The 16,906-nt window shown below is 36.3% G+C and overlaps 2 long non-coding RNA genes across 2 annotated transcripts in view; both read left to right on the forward strand.

Moving 5' to 3' along the window:
* Positions 1-1,407, forward strand: part of LOC141389811 (uncharacterized) — a 35,440-nt gene extending 34,033 nt beyond the window's left edge. Inside the window, exon 4 of the long non-coding RNA XR_012409180.1 lies at positions 17-1,407. This is a non-coding gene — a long non-coding RNA (uncharacterized lncRNA). The remainder of the gene's footprint in view (positions 1-16) is intronic.
* Positions 1,408-1,857: 450 nt separating this feature from the next.
* Positions 1,858-16,670, forward strand: LOC141389812 (uncharacterized). The gene is made up of 2 exons (XR_012409181.1): positions 1,858-4,088; positions 4,552-16,670. It is a non-coding gene; the product is annotated as an uncharacterized lncRNA (long non-coding RNA).
* The last annotated feature ends 236 nt before the right edge of the window (positions 16,671-16,906 follow it).

Raw genomic sequence — 16,906 nt, forward strand, 5'->3', positions numbered from 1 at the left:
GCCGACAGACCTATAGGTAATTTTTCAGTTTTTGGGCCAATTTCTCAAGAACATGGATTTGCCCCCGAAACAAAATTGCACCGTCTTAACTAGTAACCGTATACACAACATGTTGCCAAAAATTTAAAACCGATCCCATACTGGTCCTTAAACTGCACTCTTTCTTAACTTTGTGTGGGAGTCAATATTCGGACATGATTCGAGGCTGTAAGAAATAATACGATGTACAACATTTGGACCAAATCGGTTTCTTCCTTCGAGGGTTAGCTTACGAACTATCCAGTTTAGTTGTTATTGGCACGCTTTCTTGGCGATTTTGGGCCATTATCTCAGGAAATATGGACTTGCCCCCGAAAAAAAATTGCGACGTCGTTACAGGCCCCGCAAGAAGAACTTTTTGGAATAAATTTCAAAACGATCCGAGAAGAGATGTTAAACTGCACTTTTTTCTCCAAATTTTGTGTGGGAGTTAACTGAGGGACGGAACCGAATGACCCATTCTATTTGGCTTCATAGAGTCCTTATTTGAGAGTCTTAATGAGCCCTTCTAGAGTCCCGACAGGCGGACGGTCAAGGTTGAATAGGTTTTGGTCTCAACTTGTGTGAGGTCTAAAACCATTACTTTGTTGAAGCTTATTCAAAAAAATCTATGTATGTATTCTATTTAAATTATCTATCGATTGTTTTACTCATATTCCAACCTGATACATGAAATAATACGATGTGCAACATTTGGACCAATCTGAATCTCCTTGCGAGAGTTATCTTGCGGACTTGCATTTTAAGTTGGTGCTGTCAAGGGTTCTTGGAACATTTATGGATTTGCCACAGAAAAATTGTACTGTCGTAAAGGAGGCGGCAAGGAAAACTTGCTGAAAAAATTTCAAACCATCCAAGAGGAGATCTTAAACTTCAGTTCTTCCCAATTTACTGTGGGGGGTGTAACCGAAGGAGTGGATCGCTATGGTCCATATTCGAATCCGATTTATGCCAGATAGACAGCCGGACGGGCATTGCTCAATCGACTTCAAATTGTTTGAAACAGATTTTGTACAAACATACTTAGGGCTTAAATCCATCTCAAAAAAAAAAAAAAATGGTAAAATTGGTAACTACTAACAAAACCATCTACTAACCCATTATTTTAACAAGGGCATGTCGCACTGAATTACTATTTATTCTATGACCACTACAATAACTAGTTATTCTGTGCCCACTAGAAGTTAAAAAAATAAGCTAAAAAATTTTTGTTTAGAACAGTTGAGGTCGAATTTGTTTTCAATTTCAACACACTTCATATTTTTATTTTATTTTATTTTATTTTATTTTATTTTATTTTATTTTATTTTATTTTATTTTATTTTATTTTATTTTATTTTATTTTATTTTATTTTATTTTATTTTATTTTATTTTATTTTATTTTATTTTATTTTATTTTATTTTATTTTATTTTATTTTATTTTATTTTATTTTATTTTATTTTATTTTATTTTATTTTATTTTATTTTATTTTATTTTATTTTATTTTATTTTATTTTATTTTATTTTATTTTATTTTATTTTATTTTATTTTATTTTATTTTATTTTATTTTATTTTATTTTATTTTATTTTATTTTATTTTATTTTATTTTATTTTATTTTATTTTATTTTATTTTATTTTATTTTATTTTATTTTATTTTATTTTATTTTATTTTATTTTATTTTATTTTATTTTATTTTATTTTATTTTATTTTATTTTATTTTATTTTATTTTATTTTATTTTATTTTATTTTATTTTATTTTATTTTATTTTATTTTATTTTATTTTATTTTATTTTATTTTATTTTATTTTATTTTATTTTATTTTATTTTATTTTATTGTATTTTATTTTATTTTTTTTATTTTATTTTTTATTTTATTTTATTTTATTTTATATTATTTTATTGGAAAGAGTTTTGTAAGGAAAACTGTTAGCAGAGGTTCACCGCAGTAGAAGAATTCCCTCACCCCAACTCTAGTTTATGGCAATAACGAAATTCCGGTGGATTTCGACCAGCTGAAAACTAAGGTGGTGGCTTATGCTGATAATGTGGCAATTTTTTACCAACATTTTCAGGAAGGTGATCTGGTACAAATGTCAATTGGGCCCATTACAATGGTCTTGGATTCAACCCGGAGAAGACGGAACTCGCAATATTCACCAGAAAATGTGAACTTCCCGCCTTCTAGTTTTGGAACTAATTGCATTAGAACATTCTCCAGAAAGTAATTGCCCAGTAAAATCGTGGAAAATTGTTTGACTTGGAAAAGGAATATCTGGGAGCGGACAAAGAAAGGTCTTATTACAATATAATCCTGCAAGAACTCCATTTAACCATGGTTCTGCACATTTTGTCTGATTGCCACCGTTTTGCAATGATATGTAAGCCCGCCTTGCACTCTGTATACCCGGGATCGATTCCCAGACCGGGCGAAGACATCATAGTTTCCAACAGTGGATACTTCTCAACGTAATGTGGGCGACATTTCCTGAGTCTCCAAGCCAGCTAAAACTTCTCTATACGTGGTGTCGTAAGACATGCCGTTCAGACTCGGTCCATGTCATGGAGCTAGAGCTAATATGAATCGGCATGCACTCATTGATATGGGACCAGTCTCCCGTGTCCCTTCGGGGATGTGTATAGCAACATATGTATTATTTGTCTGTTGGCAAGCAGTTCAGAAATATGTAGTGAGTTAATTCTGATTATTGGGCACGGTGCGCCTGAACCAACTATTAATGGAAGGTGCTTTCACCTGGGAAGTTTTTGCGGATTCTGAAACTACAATTTTCATAGATGAGAAAAAATCAAAAAAAAAAAAAAATCGCCGTAGGGCTTTTTCAATAAATCGCGGTCAAAGTTCACATTTTTAATTTTTTGTAGGTTTTTACTATTTTGCTTGGAAACCAAGTCCTATCGAAATGGGATTAGAGAAAATGTTGCAACTGTGAAAATTCTCTGCAAGATTGACCTTTATTATATTTTCGTAGGTTTTGCCGTTTTTGAGATATGAAAGTTCAGAAACATCGTGCAGAGAAATCAAAAGGCTGCTTTAAACGTGATCCTGGATCTTAAACATCTAGATATCCTACTCCCGTTTAAGGCTGCGAGATTTTCATCTTGAATCCGGCGACCTTTTCCAGGTATGACGCAGCCTCTAAGCAGGTAAATTTTGCTGAAGGTAACCCTACGCTGGACGGTCTGGCAATATACACAGATGGATCCAAAATGAAGGAATGCACTGACACCGGCATCTATTACGATAGTTGAAGCACCATTTAAGCAGGAAAACAACAGAATTAGTTGAAGGACTTGAAGGCAGTCTCACATCACCCATGACTATATATCTGGATAGTCAGGCGGGCCGTAAGGCTCTCAGGTTATTGACCATAAACACTACCTCAGTCTGGCTCTTAGTGATCGATTAACCATCGATAGGCCATCGATGTGCTGCTACTATATGGGCAAACTTCGTAATATGGTTGGAGGACACCTAAAGTAATGTGGCCTGCAATCCCGCAACGTAGAACCACTTGTCTTCTCTCACCCGATAAATTGGAAATGAGAGTCTTACGAGTCATTCTAGGGTTAGATCTCTTAGGCAAGGTAGGATGTGATTTGGACTACTCTAGATTATGGGAGAGGCATAAAAGATAGGGGCGGTCGAGCATATATTTTGCAGGTACCTCTGTTATAATAGTTCCAGGCTTAAAATCGTATGGTTTACCAGAACGTTGTATAGTTCCTCTTTTATTTTGTTTTTTTTTTTAGAAAAATATTGTTTATACCCTCAGCATTTATGCTAACGAGGGTATATACACTTTCATACGGGCAAAATGTGTCTCATCGAAATAATGGTTTTAGACCCCAAGTATGTTTGGACGAAATGTGTTTCAGACAATTTGGAGTTGATTTAGCCATGTCCGTCCGTCCGTCTGGCTGGAGCGCACGATAACTCTCGAACGGATCAACCGATTCGGTCCAAAATTTGGCTTTCGTAATATTTTGTCCAAACTTAGTTTAAGTTTGAAAATGGGTTATATCGGTCCACTCCTTCCGGTACCTCCCCCACAAAATTTCCGAAATGTTCGGAAAATTTGTGCGCACGATAGCTCTTGAAGGGATTAACCAATTTGGTCCCTACTTTGCACATCGTGAAATTTCTACTAGCCTTAGATGAAGTTCCAGTATGGACCCAATCCGTCCACTTCTTCGGGTACCTCCCACACAAAATTTTGGGAAAGTTCACTTTAGGATCTGCTCTTGAATCGCTTTGATTTTTATTGTGACAACTTCTATTCACTGTCCTCTATACGACAGTGCTAATTTCATCGAGGGCAAGTCCATACTTCCTGAGAAAATAGCCTGAATGATGCAAAAATTCCCTATGACACCGTGTGTAGTGGTTGGAGCGCAAGATAACTCTTGAACGGACCTGCCGATTCGGTCCAAAATTTGGCTTTAGTAATATTTTGTCCTTAGTTTAAGTATGAAGATAAGCTATATCAGTCCACTCCTTCAGGTACCTCCTCCCCAAGAGTTCAAAAATGTTCGGAAAAATTGTGCGCATGATAACTCTTGATGGTAGTGACCGATTTGGTCCATACTTTACACATCCCAATATATCTACCAAATATATATATCAGGTTCGAATATGAACTATATTTGTCGACTCCTTCGGGTACCTCCCACACAAAATTTTGGATAAGTTCACTTTAAGAACTGCTCTGCAATCACCTTAATTGTTGTCGCTGCCTCAATTACGACGGTAAAAGTTTTTTTCAGGAGCATGTCTATACTTCTTGAGAAAACAGCTCGAAAAATGTAGAAACCCTCTATGCTACCATGTAGTGGCTGGAGAGCACGACAACTCTCGAACCAAATACTGAGTTGATCCACACTTTGCATATCGTAATATTTCTTCGAAAATTAGATGAAATTCGATGGTGGTGCTTGTAGATCCACTAAAAGAGTACGCGCGTTATCTCATAAACAGAGCAACATGGTTAAGGATATGTGCGAGGATCCCATGACAATTTTTATCTAGTGGTCCTGTTTACAGCGATATCATGTTTTTCGTAGGCAAGTACATGCTTCCTGATATAATGGTCCAAAACCTGTGAATTATATGGTGACCACCTATCGAGAGGAATGACACCCAAAATAAGGCCTACTTTCAAAATGGAATATGTCGGTCCATTCCTTTCGATACCTTCCCCGCAAAACTTTTTGAGCTTCTCTCCAAATCCATATTTTTGTAGGTTCATACGCCCAAAATTTTCAAAACCCTTTAAATATATACTTTTTGGGGAAAAAAGTGTTTCAATTCACACAGGCTGAGGGTATATCTCTGTCGGCAAAGCCGACTGATATTTTTTACTTGCTTTATTTGAGATTTAATGTTCGCAGCTGAAGTCTTTTCGTTTACTTGAAAATAAAAATGTGTCTATTGGTTCCCTTCGCTTTACTTAGAGGTCTATTGTGTGCTAGTTCGGCTTAGAAGTAGTTCGGAATTAATTAAATTGCAACAATTGGAATTTTCATAGCTAGCGGGTAATATGCGTTAACCGTATTTTTGCTCAACAGAGCAAAGGTAACCGAAAGGCTCTTCTAATTATACGCTCAGCCTTTAGACTAGTGAGAGTATATATAATTTAATACGCTCGAAAATGTGTCTCATCGAAATAATTTTGTTTTGGACCCCAAGTATGTTTGCACAAAATCCGTTTCAAACAATTTGGAGTCGATTTAGACTTGTCAGTCCGTCTGTCGGTATCTCTTCCATGAATATCATGATTTTGATTTTAAAATCAATATATTTTATGGACATCAGGACTAAAAGATTTAGATTAACTTCTTTTGTTTATGTCACAGGTTTAGAATATATCTCTCTTTGCAAATTCGACTGATATTTTCTTCTTTTTGACTTCCTAATTTTGCCTAACTTTAAACCATAACTATTTCAATTTTGTTTATTTTTCATAACAGCGCAAGGATAGTGAAGTAGAAAAAATATTTTATTTATTCTAAGATTCGCTACTAAAGTCCTAAAATAACTGAGATTTTAGAAGTGTGACAGAAAAATTGCGGAGGTCCTCTGTGGATATTTTAGCTTAATTAAATAATACCTAGAAAACTACTTTACTTTGTGTATTTATAAAGGACCATTTACCACAATATTCAAGGACTAACTAACTGCCTATTCAATATTAACTAAACCAGTCACTCAGCTCAGTACCTTCCACCGTCCTTGTTGACTCATTTCAACTTTTATTCCCACTTAATATTGTGAAAAAAAAATTTTAAATAAATAATTTAAATAAATATAAACAAAATGAAAGAAGAACTAAAACAAAACAAATACAATTTTTTTGTTCTTTTTAAATAGCACTTACCTTGTAATCAATGTTGAATGTGGATGGATGGGCAATGTGGTGAATGGTGGTCCGTTACACTACCACAACCACCACACCACATTATTGTGGTGTGTTAGAACAAAACAAAAAAGCTTCTCCTTGAATTGAATGGAAATTCAACAAAAAAATACAATAAAACAAAATAAAGATAAAAACGTATAAATATATGGTGGAAATGGGAAAAATGGGTGGGTGTGGGATACAAGAAATCAATAATTGTTTTTTTTCATGGAAGACCACCATCCCCGGTTCACACCCACTTACATACTTAGTTGGGGCAAAATATATCATTGTGTGTTCTTGTTGGCTGTAATAATATGCCGCTACCACTGAGATACCACCAGCTGTGTTCACTGATATCAAATTGTTAGCTTAAACTTCAAAGCGAGCACAGGGTGTATCCCGGCAGTAAAAGACATTGTTAGACATTGTTGTGAACTTTTATTTTCACAGTACTGTGGAGGAAAGCTTTTTTTGTTACGACAAAAGCATTCGTTAAGTTTACCAAAGTTTATATGTTAATGTGTTGTATGCGTGTTTGGTTGTGTTTGATTAGTTAAGACAATCACCAATGCTTTTATATTTTTTGTTTATAGTTTTGATAAAGCTTTTCATAAGCTTTTCACCTCTATGTTGCTACACAAATACGACAGTAAAATATTTAAAAATAAAAAATATTTAAATTTACTTCTATTAGTTATATATATATAACAAACTCTTGGAAATAAATTATTTTTATTTTAGTCTACCAAACGTTTTGTTTTATTGCCAAAAATAATATAATATAAAGGACAATAAAATAAAAAGGACAAAAATAAAACTTTTGCGTCTAAAATATTGAATAATTTAAAAAAAAATACCAGAGGGAAACAGGGCCGCCGGTAATGCAGAGGTCTTGCTAATAAACCGATAAAATGTAAATCGGTAAAACTTTTGAGTGTTTTCAAATATTTAAAAAATAAAAATCTATGAAAAGCTGGTTTTTAGGCTGATTTGCAAATAGGCCCCTGAGATGGGGTTAAAAGAACAATCTATGAAAAATCGCAACATGTAATTATGTATCTGAAAGAGCAGCCTTTTGGAAAGTAACCCAAATAGAAAAATGGTTGGACATTATAGAGGAATATTGGGATAAACGGCAGCAGCTGGTAAACAGAAATGAAGGTGATGAAGATTTTATGTCGAAGATGGAAAAGGAAAAAGAAGTGTTCTCTCAAATTCGATTATATATTTCGACAAGGATTTTAAAACTTGGAAAAATACTAATCTAAGTACGAACTTTCCATGAATTTGACAATCTGAGTAGCCGAAAAATGGTTTGATACATTGCATAAGCTTTATATGGAGATCCAGCAGATACTTCCTGAGAAAACGGATATTCGTTTTTTCCACGCTAAAATTCCGTAATATTTGGATGGAATAATTGTAAGAATTAGTGGTTGTGGCTGGCAGCAAATCCCCACCAAACTTTGAACATAGTGACCCAGTTGTCAGGGTATAAATGTCTATGGAGTCTTTATAAAAGTGTGTAACATAAGGTAACTGTTGGGAGACAAGATAAAATGGCTAGAGGGGCTAACGCTGGTTGAGCGGATACATTGCTTCAGTTGATGCACCGTGAATTATATTACATTTCACCAGGATTCAAGGAGATTACTATAGTTAGCCTGACACCCGATATTTATTTCCATCAATAGACCACCCGACCTCATTACCTTTTAACCTTCCCTTACCATGAGAAAGGCAATTGACAAGGTTTCGGAAAATTTACGCTTCTGAGAACTGCCCAATCCCTCTGATATTCGTGTAGCAAGGAGAAATTTTAGCTAATGCCGTACAAACCATAGCGACTCCAGTGATGGAGAATAAACATTGGAAGGCTGGCGATAAACACATAAGGACAACGGTTAAGGCGCTATCAGACCGTGTCTTGTTTATCCCACTTAGCGCCGAGAATTTTTTTGCGAGAAACTTAAAAATTTTTTATGAAAATTATATTTTTGAGACTTTTTAAGATTTTTTTTTTTTTTAAATAACTTTTTTCTCTAAAACTGTACGTTTTCCTGCAATCAAGCCTTCTTTTAAAAGTGCCAAAAACTTTGGAATTTTTGCAACCATTTTTCTGTGGCGTTATACGACCAGTGGCTTTATCTGGGTTAAGAGAGTGTTACCACTTTTTACGATGGACCTGACAGAATTTCAGTTGTAATATTAAAGCGGTTTAATAAACTTGGAGACGAGTACACAGAAAAGTCTTAAAATTGTCATTAGCCATTGTAAAACATACCCGAAGCCTGGAAAATTGTCAGGGCGGTCCTGTGTTCCGGCAAAGGTATAGTGTCACAATAGTTGTCATTACACACGATGTAAACACTTCAAACAGAATATGTAATATAATGAAACAGCAGTGGTAGCATTAGACCAGGGACATAACCAGAAATTCATCTCCACACCTTTTGTAGGGGAGGGGGTGGTGTGGCTAACGAACTTAATTTGACCTTTTTAATCCCCTCACCATATGGAGGGTATAATTAAATTTGTCATTCCGTTTGTAACACATCGAAATATTCGTCGGAGACCCTATAAAGTATATATATTATTGATCAGCATAAAATTCTATGTCGATTTAACCATGCCCGTCTGTCTGTTGAAATCAAGATACAGCTCACAATTTTAAAGATAGAGAGTTAATATTTGGTGCAGAAGTTTTTATTACTTGCAGGATGGTTGGTATTGAAAATGGGATATATCGGTCCACGTTTTGATATAGCCCCCCATAGAACGGTACCTCCCGATTTTCGGTATTTTTAAGGTTTTAGCTTCATTATCCTACCAAAATGGCTCAAATTTGGTACATAGTCTTCTTTAGGGGTATACAACTTTCCTCCAGAATTTTTTCGGTATCGGTCCACGCCTTTATATAGCCCCTATAGAACGCTACCTCCCGATTTTCGGTTTTTTTAACGTTGTGGCCTCAATATTCCACCATAATGGCTGAAATTTGGAATTTAGACTTCGTTGGGGGGTACTCAAACTACCCCTTTAAATTTGTCGGTATAGGTCCACGCCTTCATATAGCCCTCATGGAAAGGTACCTCCCGATTTTCCGTATTTGGCTTCTATATTGCACCAAAATGGCTGAAATTTGGTATTTAGCCTTCAATGTGATATAAAACTGTTCGCCAGAAATTTGTCTGTACAGGTCCACGCTTTCATATTGCCCCATTTCCGACTAAAATTCGTCGGTATAGGTCCACGGTTTGTTGTAAGCTATGCGACGCAAGTGTGGTATTTCAACATCAGGTATTTCAACTGCCAGAATGCAGCCCTGAGAAATACAACAGGGCGTCTCCTCATGTGGACCTCTCACATGAGGAGGCAAAGGTCTTGCCAGTCGGCACAACAAACTATTGTCGAAGCAATATCTGCATGGGTGCTACATACAAAAATAAGGGTACCTAAACCGTCCAAGCACATCTTCATGATCTAGAGAGATATCCAATGATATAAAAGAGAACCTCTAGATCAACAGACATATAAAGCAGGTTGGTTCAAACTATTGCAATCACGGAGTCTCTAAGAGTGAATCGTACGAGTACCATTCTTGGAGGCAACCTACCATCCCTGGCAGTCGATCAATAACAACTGCATCGACAAACGAGAGTAGCTATTTAGCAATTAAAATTCGGTTGGTGCAGTGCGCCTCAATTCATGTTGGGCCAGGATTGATGACGTAACGCAGAACATCTGTCCAACATGCAATAACGGTCGGCATGATACGCTGCACCTGTTCAACTGCCGAGTTAAACCAACTCGCCTAACTCCCATTTCGTTATGGAAAAATCCTATCCAGTCGGCTTCATTTTTAAGCTTGTAGTTGTGAGCAGAACCAGAAAGATATAAATAAGTATTATACACGTGATATTTTTTTTTTTTTTTTTTTTGGGAGAACTATTTCGATGTGCAATGTTTGGACCATATACATATGTAGTTAGACATTTTGTGAGGATGGGACCTGAAGAAATGAACCGATAAAATCCATCATTCGGTAGTAATCGTGCCCACTAGTCATTTTAGTCGGTCACCGTAGGATTTTTTAGAGCTTTTGAAATATTATGTTATATCGTATTAAACGGGACCCCGAGGAGTAGCTCCGGTAAAAATTTCAAAACGATCCTCCAACAGACTTTATACAGCACTTACGTGCAGATTTTGTTTTTTTTTTTCTTGGAACTTAATGTACGTTTCAATGACATTTTACCATGTGCAACATTTTGGCAAAATCAGATACTCTGTTCGTTATCGTGCTCATCAGTCGTTTTAGTTGGCGCCGGCAGGGTTTTGGAGCTTTTGGCCTTCCCCAAAAATTTGTACAGTTGTAATAAGGACCGCGAGAACAGCCAGATGCAAACGATTCGATAAGTATCCCTAAACTGCACTTGAACTAAAACATTTTAAAAATATTGTGTGGGACTACGGTTTGAAATACGACCATGTGTTGTATTGTTTACAGCGAATTGCAAAAAATCATTTTGCAAAAAAAAAAGAAGGAATTTACTTGCGAACATTTTCATCCGATCATTTTTTAAAATTTTCGATGAAGATTATCAGGACAAGAGTTCATCGATGAACATAAATCTTTTTATGGCAATAAAGCACCATCCTATAGCACCGTGAAAAAATTGGTGGGCCGACTCTCGCTCAAAGGCGAAGGTCGTCCAAACACGACCGTTATGCCAGAGAACAGTGGATATATACATTCGAATTTGCATGAACATCTGTCCGTAAGTAATTTTTTTTCTTGGATCAGGTACAATTTGACAATAGTTTAAAAAAGGGCTGGTGTCGATTGCTTCAAAATATGATGGCGGTGCTTCAAAATACGTTTATAAAATCGTCACATGTGACGGATTTTTGATCTATGCGTACGAGCCCGAAACAAGACAGCAATCAACCTTAAGGTCTTAGAAGACAAAAGTTGTCGTGGAAGAAGAACATCGAAACAAATGGTCGCCTTTTTCTTGCGCGTAACTGGTCATGTGTTGACTATTCCGCTTGAGCAACGAAGGCCGTTCAATTCTGAGTGGTACACCACAATTTGTTTGTCTGAAGTCGTCCCAGAAATTCGAAAAACGAACAAGAGAAGACGATTCATTGTGCACCATTGTCATGGTGAGAATTAAACCAGCGCCTTTTTAAATAGCAAAAAGAATGTCTAGACGAGCTGAGTCGACCTGGCTATGGGTGGTCGTCTGTCCCTCTGTCCATCTGAAGCTTGTAATCACACTGCAGGCCACAATCTTGATTTGATCATTACGATGATGTACCATCACCAGTGATCGGAATGGCCGAATAACTTCTGTGAGGAAATTAGTCAACTTTTTTATTCTAATACAAATATTCTAGCTTCACCTTCGAAAATCGAAAATCTCACTTTACAATAAGGCAATGTGGGTCGCAGTATGTGATCAAACAACGGAGATGTTTCAATTTGCCCATTTTCCAATTTTTATCATTTAATTGTAATGAAGAATATTTCAGCTCAATCTCAATATAATTGAAAGAAGACTTTCTGAGCTTAAATTTGTTGCCAAATGTTAAAATACGAAAAACATAGAAAAAATGTGGAATTTTATTTGCAATGCCATGGAAAATTTCCATATTTTTTCCATAGAAAATCTGATAATGAAAATTAGTGGTAACAAGTAAAAAAGTGTCAGTCACTTTTGCCAACAGAGATATACCCGATATACCATCAGCATGTGTGAATTTACACTTTCATTTATGAACAGATCAAATACAGGCTATACAAAAAAATCCTTTTCGGAGGAGGTACCTGAAGAAATGGACCGACATAGTCCATGTTAGAAGTGCATCTTATTTTGTGAGTCATTCCTTTCGATAGATATCTCGCCCACCATTCATGTGAGCTTTCAGACCATTATGTCAGGAAGCATCGCACAGTGGTCCCACTTGCATGGAAAGGATTGGAAAGCCAAATTTTCTAACCGAGTTGGCAGTAATTTTGTATTTTGACTTCGGAGGGAACACCGTACCTCCGTGCAAAAAATGTTCAATATAGGTCCACGTTTAAGTCCATATAAACGTAGCTACCGATTTTCGGAATTTTGGCGATTTTACAGGAGTAGTATAAGGGGAATAACTTACAGGGTGGCAGCTAGGGGCAGCTGGATCTCGTTTCATCGTAAACTAGAGACTTTTACCTGTATTTTGGAAAAAATATGGACTTGTCCTTACGGGGGCAACATTAGTAAAACTCAACATAACTTTTTAGTAATGATATTAAAAATAGCACAAAAAGACATTTGCAAAGAATTTATTTTTAAGGAAGTTAGAAAACGAATTTTCAATATGTTTTTTCGTTTTGAAAATTGTACATTTACCTCTCCATTTTTTTTTAATTTCACTCATAAACTACGAATGCTTTGTGTATCTATTTTTCGTTTTTAAGGCACCGCATACAAGTCTCAACTTCTTCGCCTTAACTTGATATATTACCGCTGTAAATTGGCAAAAATAATATTGGATATTAAACATTTTATGTGTTTAGAGAATATTTCTTTCATCGCAATCAAATTTGTCGCCATAAAATGTTCGTTATTGTCTCCGGGCGGAACCACAGTGCATCGGTTCAAACCAGTGTCACGAAAAACATAAAATCGCTGTAAACAGCACACAAGAAATACCTTTGATAAAAATTTCCAAAGAATTCTCGAATAGGCCTTAAACTGCACATGAACTAATATGTTGAACTTTTGTGAGAGAAGATCCTTAAGAAGTGGACTGATATGACCCATCAATCGGTTACTGCGTTCAAACGCTGTATCCGGTTCGAATGTTGTCGTGCACACCAGCTACTACACATGGTTTCCGTAGGGGTTATTTACAACTTTCGGGCCATTTACTCAGGAAGTATGGACTTGCGCCTAAAAATTGTATCGTCGTAAAATGGGCGAAGTGGACCGATATGGACTATAAATAGTTTACTCCGTTCAAACGGAGTATCCTGTTCGATGGTTGTCGTACGCACCAGTCAATACACATGGTTTCAGGAAGTATGGGCTTGCCCCTAAACAAGTAAAAAAGCATCAGTCGACATTGTCGACAGAGATATTTCTCAGCCTGTGTGGATTAAAATACTTTTGTTTTCCAAAAAAACTTACGTATTTAGCAGGGTTTTCAGAACAATATGGATATGATTAAAGCGCAAAAATTTGCGGGGATATCGATAGATAGAGCTTTTTTAAACTGAGTTTCGACAGTATTTAGAGTGCCATTTTAGCGTATATTTTCGAACTTTTGTGGGGGAGGTATCGAAAGGTCCACTCCTTTCACCTTCTAATATTCTAAGAAATATTACGATATCCAAAGTGTGGACGAACGCAGTATTCGGTTCGAGCTTTCCAGTCACTACATATGGTGCCATAGGGGGTTTTTACAACTTTCGGGTTTTTTCTCAGGAAGTATGGACTTGCCCTTGAAAAAACTTTTACTGTCGTAATTGAGGCAGCGAATGCAAGTTGCTTCAACAAAAATCAAAGCGATGCGAGAGCAGGTCTTAAAGTGAATTTATCCAAAAATGTGTGTGGGAGGTACCCGACGGAGTGGACAAATATAGACCATATTCGAACCTGACCTATACCTGGTATATATATTAGGATGTGTAAAGTATATACCAAATCTGTCACTCCCATCAAGAGTTATCGTATGCACAATTTTTCCGAACATTTTTGAACTTTGGGGGAGAGGTACCTGAAGGTGTTTACCGATATGGCTTATCTTCGAACTTAAACTAAGTTTGCACAAAATATTACGAAGGCCACATTTTGGACCGAAACGTCAGATCCGTTCGAGAGTTATCTTACGCTCCAAACACTTAACACGGTGTCATAGGGTTTTTTTTGTATCTTTCAGGCTATTTTCTCAGGAAGTATGGACTTGCCCCTGACGAAACTTGTACCGTCATATGGGGGGCAGTGAATATAAGTTGCTACAGCTAAAATGTGTGGGAGGTACCCGAAGGAATGGACTGATTGAGTCCATTTTGAAACCTTATCTAAATCTGGTATACATTTCACGATGTGCAAAGTATGGACCAAATCGGTTACTCCCTTCAAGAGTTACCGTGCGCACAAGTTTTCCGAACATTTTTGAACTTTTGTGGGGGAGGTGCCTGAAGTAGTGGACCGATATGGCTTATCTTCGAACTTAAACTAAGTTTGCACAAAATATTACGAAGGCCACATTTTGGACCGAAACGGCAGATCCGTTCGAGAGTTATCTTACGATCCAAGCACTTCACACGGTGTCATAGGGGTTTTTTTTTTTGTATCTTTCAGACTATTTTCTCAGAAGTATGGACTTGCCCCTGATGAAACTTGTTCCATCGTATGGGGGCCAGTGAATATAAGTTGCTACAGCAAAAATCAAAGCAATTCGAGAGTAGGCCCTAAACTGAACTTTTCCGAAATTTTGTGTGGGATGTACCCGAAGAAGTGGACCGAGTGAAACCTTATCTAAGTCTGGTACACATTTCACGATGTGCAAAGTATGGACCAAATCGGTTGTTCACAAATTTTCCGAACATTTTCGAACTTTTGTGGGGGAAGTACCGGAAAGAGTAGACCGATATGGCCTATCTTCGAACTTAAACTAAGTTTGGACAAAATATTACGATAGCCAAATTTTGGACCAAATCGGCTCATCCGTTTGAGAGTTATCGTGCGCACCAGCCAGCTACACAGACAGACAGACGGATTGACATTGCAAAATCAACTCCAAATTGTCTGAAACACATTTCGTCCAAACATACTTGGGGTCTAAAACGATTATTTCGATGAGGCACATTTTGCCCGTATGAAATTGTATATACCCTTTCTAGCCTAAAGGCTAGAATCGCCGACAGAACATTCCTTAAACTTCACTTTTTCGTAAATTTGGCAAAAAACAAAACAAAAAAATCTAAACTATTCGAGAGGTACTAGAAAGTGTGGGCCGATATATATTCGAACCTGAGCTATGTCTGGTAGAAATATTACGATGTTCCAAGTTCCAAATTTTGAGCCGAATCGGTTGATCCGTTCGAGAGTTATCGTCTAGCCAGACGGACATACATTGCTAAATCGACTCGAAATTCTCTTATGCGGATTTCGTCCAAATATTATTGGGATCTCCAACCATTATTTCGATAAGGCATATTTTGGTCGTATGCCAGTGTATATACTCTCTTTAGCATAAAGGCTGAGGGTATAACAATTCGGTATGTCATCCCAATTTGAAAATTTTAAAATTTGTATTTTAATGTCAAATATCTCTGCTGTTCAGGTATGTTCAAAACATGTAACCTGCTAATCAAACTATCGATTTGTTTTGTAATACCAAGGGAAATACTCACTTTTCCATTTTAATTTTAATAGTTCGGTTCGAGAAGAATAAGAAGAAGATTTTTCACATGATATTTACAGGTGAGTACCACACAATCTTCCAAGAAATACAATACTTTGTTTGCAATATGGTGCGAGCTATTTACTTTAATAAGATTCTCTTTTTACTGTTGTAACTATAAACACACATACACACACACACTTATTGATATTACAATAAAGGCAATGCCGCCGAAGAAGGGGCAACAAGTGGGCATGTATTTGAAACAAATAACGACACTAACTTTGAAACGAAACACGAACGAACGCTGTGATATACCGAGGATAACATGGAAAAGGACATGATGGAGGCAATAAAACAAAACGCTTTTTGGAAAACTATAATTTGTTAAAAAATATGTATGGAATTTTTCAACTATCTTTACACTTTTATTGTTTTTCTTTTAGCATATGCCACCAAATAAACGACCTTGAAATGTCGCAATTTTTTTAAGTTGAAAAATGTAAAAAATACTGAAAATGTATTAAATTTCCAAATAAGTTTTATGTCATGTTTTTGTCATCACCTTTTTTTCTGTTGTTTTGTTTTCTTAAAATGATGACGTGGTATTAGCACAAAATTGTCCAGTTTGTTGTTTTTTCACTTTAATTTAATTTTATATTGCGGCTTAATTTATTTATTTTGTTTTTTTCTCGTTTTGTATGAAAATAAGTTGTACACTTTTTCGTTGGTAATATGAAACTCTTCTCAGTTTTTGTTTGCACAACACCAATGAAATGAATAAAAAAGAACAACAACACTTCTCGAAAATCTATTTTAATTCACGGCATCAACACCTGTATGGTGCTGATGCCACAAAGGCTTTATTCATCTGGACGCGTTATGGAGTTGATGAGCCAGCCAGTCAGTCAACCAGCCAGGCAGGCATGAAGACAACAACAAAACAGCAGGATTTGTTTTTGTTCTGAAGGACGTTGGCAGGAAACACTGAGATATCATACGAGATTCATACACACACTGGCACAAACACACGAATGGCGATTTCGAGTCAGTGTG

The sequence above is a fragment of the Musca autumnalis genome, unplaced genomic scaffold (genome assembly GCF_047663935.1).
Source record: "Musca autumnalis isolate F117 unplaced genomic scaffold, ASM4766393v1 scaffold_1, whole genome shotgun sequence".
Classification (NCBI taxonomy): Eukaryota; Metazoa; Arthropoda; class Insecta; order Diptera; family Muscidae; genus Musca; species Musca autumnalis.